A 5,251-nucleotide genomic window follows, 5' to 3' on the forward strand; every position below is an offset into this window, starting at 1 on the left:
GGAGAACGTAAACAGCTTTTCAGCCAGGCTGGTGGGATGGCGCTGCTTTTTATTTATTTCATTTCTATACCACCCAATAGCTGAAGCTCTCTGACATCTCGCTCTGTACAGCCTGCTGGAATGGCTGCTGGTGGTGACAGTTGAGGGAGGAGGGGCCTTCATGGCTTCTACCTGCTCCCCTTCTGCGATGGTGGGAGGGTGTGTGCATCTGGTTATATCTAGTTTGCACATAATGGACTGGAGGGTAGCCTGGCTGATATTTGGGATGCTAACCTTCCAGATCCAGTGGGGTACACCTTGGCACATGACATTTGGTGTGCTGCTCAGCCATGCAAAAGGAAGACTAAGAGAAGAGATGACTTGTTTCAAGACAAAGGGCCAGTTCACGTGATCGCAGCGAGGGAAGTAAGTCTCTTGCCAGCCAGATTTCCCTATTTAGCCTCTCTGGTGCAGAGTGTCATGTTATCTGAACCTGGGCAGCATGGCTGCGGGGGGGGGGGGCAGGCAGCAACCTTCAAGTAACCCAACAGCAGCCTATGGCTTGTTAACAGCCTGCCATGTCTTGTTAATCATGCGATCATGCAAACTGGGTCACAGTCTGAAGAACCCCTTGGCAATGAGTGTAGCTAGTCTCAAGGCAAAGTATGCAGATGTGCCACCAGAACTAATAGTCATCACATGGGCTTTCTCCATCCTTTCTCCAGATTACCATGTTTCAGCCTCTGTGTGAGTCCCCACTTTGCAGGTTAGCATTCATGTTAGGATTACAACATGCAGTCGCGCATTGGAGCCAAGAACACAGTGCCAGCAGCAGGACTGTGATGTCATCTGCCACCCCCCACCCCCCCACACACAGAATCCCCTGTTTCTTCTGAGCTTAGCTGCCATCCTCACAGTAGTGGTGGGGGGGGTATTTAATTTTATATTGTTCCCTGTAGTAATGCAAAGTATTTGGAGATGGCCTGGTCTTGAATGGGCAATTAAGACCATCATTTTTACAAAAGACCTGCTCCTGATGGAGATGAAAAGTGCTGGAAATTGTTTGTTGATATGGTTCAATGCAGCTGCCTGGATTTGGGGGCAATCCTTGGGGGCGTGGCCATGGGGACTGGCATGATGAGTGCCTGCACTTCCAAATGTACCACTACACCAATGACAACATGGATGGTGCAGCCTTCCTCTCACACGCAGTGTCCTTCAATTGTTGCCAATTCCCCACTCCCCTGCAACCATCCCATTTTGGAGGGTATCTTGACCCTCAGAAGCAGCTCTTGTGGGACTGAGGGAGCTGTAATGAGGAGGAGAGCAGAAAAGCCCCATTGCATGTGTGGAGTGCTACTTCTAGATCTTCAGATCTAAGCCAAGATGCCCAGAACACAGTCGCCGACTTGAGGGAAGGCTTCTAGATTATGTAAAACAGGGGTCTCCAACGTGGAGCCCATTGGCACCAATGTGCCCACAGACAGCTCCCTTGGCTTAGAACTGAGGTTTCCAGCATGGTGCTTGTGGGCACCTCTCTTGGCACCTGCCTGTCTCCCTGCCCCTCCTGATTTTAATTTTATTTCTTAAGATTGGGGTGGGGGGATTAACTGGGATGCTGGCACGCTGCATAAGAAAGAGTTGCCCTCAAGCACCATCTCTATTTGAGTTCAAAGGAGTATTTTTGCGTTTTGGAGCTCAGGCTCAGTTTTTCCATGTATTTGTCAGGGTGGCAACTGAGCCAATAGAGCTTCAGAGCAGTTCTGATTCTGAGGAGGAACAGCAATCTGTGGGAGAGGAGCTCGCTCATCTCTCACAAGCACAGCAGCTGGCAGATATTCCTCCTGCCAGCATTCCTGGGAGAGATAGTGACCCTGGCAGCGAGAGAGTGCTGGATGGGGGCTTGCTGGACGGTCGGCGCAGACGCAGGGAGCGACGACAGATGGAGGGCGTAGAAAGGAGGTGTAGCGCTCGCTTGGCGCGCAAACAACGGTCGCATCCCGAGGACCCAAGGGAAAGAGGGAGGATCTCTCCCTAGCCCATAAGTTCAGGGTCTTCCCGCGGTTCTCCTTCAAACGGGGACCAACTGCCTTACCTGGAGCTTAGGCTGCTCTGCTATCTTTCCCCAGTGCTGTTCCTTGCTTTGTCGCTAGTGATTAGTATCTGAAAGAGTCATAAAGTAATAAAGGAATAAGGTCTCGGAAAAAATTCCTCGTCGTCTGTGTCCTGAGTTGGCTATTGGTGGGGACTGCAAGAAGCAGCTAGGGCGCTCCTGACAGTATTTAAGTTCTGGGACAAGTTACTTTTCTTCTCGTCTCTCCAGTTTGCCTTCTGGGAAATTAGTGTTTTGTGACTGGCTATGCCCATCATGGTAGTCATTTTATGAATGGGCAACTCCCCACATGGCAGCCATTTTGTGAGAGCAACCATGACACTAATTCCCAGTGTGCCCACTGACCCAAAAGGATTGAGACTTCTGATGTACAACAGCTCAGCCTCTAGTACACATTTTCTGTGTAGTAGTAGTTCATATGATGTAGAGCATTTGCTGATTTTCTGGAAAGAAAGACCCAATCAAGCTTTTGGCCTCAGTTCCATGGGATCTAATGATGAGCTTTAAAAATAAACAAACAGTGGACATATAGATTCTTGCTGAAATAGAAAACTAGCATGGAATGATGCATTTCCATTGATTCTGCCTTGAAAACAGCTATTTGATTACCCTAAAACAAAGACCATCCTCCATTTGTTCAGACTGAAGTATTTACTGACGATGCCTTGACGTGTTCTCAAGCTACTGAGAATAAACACTGGCCCTATTCAGTTAATCAAAGCAAACAATGGCAGGGCCAGTTAATATTCAGGATTCAGTCATTAAAATGTTATGTTGACATCAGTTAAAGAGAGAATCAATACAGCCCGTGCGATACATAGCCATTAAGCCCCAGGCGCGCAACAGCTGGGATTTCTCTTTGGGGCTGCCTGAGTGACCTCATATGAGTGACCATAACTCACAGCAGCTGTTGCCAAGGGAATTCTGTATGCCCGTGACAGCAGATCCTCTCAGTTATACCAAAATTGAGTAGCTGGCCTGAACTAGACATATGGCAGCGCACTGGGAGTGAAGGAGAGGAGATGTCCTCCATTGGGCAAAATGGAGAATCACTCCACATCTGATGAGTCTGTACCACAAAAGCTTCTTGTGCCATAATAAATGTGTTAGTCTGTACAGTGCCACAGGGCTCTTTGTTGTTTTCACTCTGCAAAAGTTACTGCAAGTCTTGAAACTACAGTGGAATCCTTTCCCCCAAATGGGTTGATGCTGCTATGAGAGGAAGAAAACAGAAAATATTGGAAGCATCTGATTCTTTGGTGTTTCAGGGCCAGAGGTGGGGGAAATGAATGTTTATGGGAGCCCCACTAGAGTTCTCATGATCTTATTTTGATTTATTATTATCATTATCATCATCATTACATTTATATCCCACCTTTCTTCCATCATGGAACTCAAGGTGGCTACATGTGGTTCCCAGGTGGTCTCGCCTCCAAGCACTGACCAGACACGAACCTGCTTAGCTTCAGCAAGGTGGCTGTCTCAAGTGCCTTCAGACTATTCCCTTATTCATTAAGTAGCTGTGACCTTCCCATACCAAGGTGGGTGAGTCTAGTGGCATCTTGTCAGTGCATAAAGCAAGACTTCAGATTTTCGGGGGGCATACTGTTGCAAAATGAGCAAAAGAGTGTGCAGGGCCATAAGGCAGAGTGAGGTGGTTGTCTCAGGCAGCAGGTTTGGGCTCTCATGAAAGGGCAGCATATTGTTAGTTATTTAATTTATTTTTGCTGTGTTTTTACTTCCAGGTGCTTGTGGGATTTTGTATTGGTACAAAATAGGTACCCAGGTACCCAAATAACTTGGCCAGCCTTGGGTACTATGTACCTTCACTTGAGGGCAGGGGGCATCTACTGTTCTACCTCAGGCAGCAAAATGTCTTGGGCTGGCCCTGACAGTGTGTCATGATTTGTAGCATCCCCAAACTGCAGCCACAGGTCCTCTCAGCCTTCTCCAGATAGGGTGACCAAATGTAAAAGAGAGCAAGGGTCCATCACTTTTGATAAGGGCATAGAAGCAAGGATTTCAGTAGACATGCCACTCTCCTCATTCCTGCTCAAGAAGCTTTCCATATCAACCTTCCTTCTTCTACAGGGCTGTTAAAGGCACAGCAGCTCTATCCTCCTTTGTGACTCATCATCCAGTCTCCCCATACACCTTAGGAAAAGCAGGAGGCCTCATCCCTCGCTCGATGAAAAGTTACTGTGCAGGCCAATCCAATGCAGGTTTGCTTGGATGTAAATCCCCCCCTGAGTTCATTGGGACCCATTCCCTAAGACATGGGTGGGCAGACTTCTGGCTTGTGGGATCTTCTTTGTTTTTTACTAGAACCCCAAGAATTTTCTTCATTTCAGCAATATAATTTTGGGAGGGGGAGTCATGCTGTGGCTGCTATAACAGCTGGGAGTCAGAAATCCTTGCTGATCTACTGCAAATCACTCAGAGATCTACCAGTACGTCCAGTTCTAGCTTCTGCCCACCTCTGCCACACTTTGAACTGAATACAACTTGGATCATGAACCAAATGTACGTTGGCCCAGCCATGGGACACAAGCAGCAGCGGCGGCAACTCTTGCCAAAGTACCCTACGATGAAAAAGAAATAGTTCTTTATGGAAACAAAAAGTAGCAGTGAGTCACATTCTGTACCATTGTGTTTGCTCATCTCCATGCTCATAATCCAGTTATCCCCTAAGAAAAGATGTCAGGTTGTCAAAAATCCTTCTGTGATCACTTGTTTCACAGAAACCATTTGAAAAGAAAAGGTAACCTTGAGAGACTCCATCTAAAATCTGAGAAGTTCTTTTTGGGGAAGCCATTTTAGAGTTAGATATTTTTAATAAAGGAAAGAAGGAAGGAAGGAAGGAAGGAAGGAAGATAAATAAATGAAAGAAAGAAAGAAAGAAAAAAGAATTTGAAGGATGACACAGACAGTAAACCAGTGTTTTTTGGGGGGGTTGCATCTAGAGAGGGGATGTTTATTTTTATTTTGCTTATTGACAGCTTTTGCCTCAGCAACACACTCCTTTCCCCATTGACATTCCTGCTGTTTTTGTATGCAATCTAACGTTCAAAGCTGAAGGACACAGAATGTGGTCCCCACAGGAATGAAGAAAGGCAAAAATGATTACAAGCACAAAGCAAAGAATCTACCTATTGAATA

This window comes from Heloderma suspectum, chromosome 1 (genome assembly GCF_057233095.1).
Source record: "Heloderma suspectum isolate Gila_16-S chromosome 1, 16-S_ref, whole genome shotgun sequence".
NCBI classification, from domain to species: Eukaryota; Metazoa; Chordata; class Lepidosauria; order Squamata; family Helodermatidae; genus Heloderma; species Heloderma suspectum.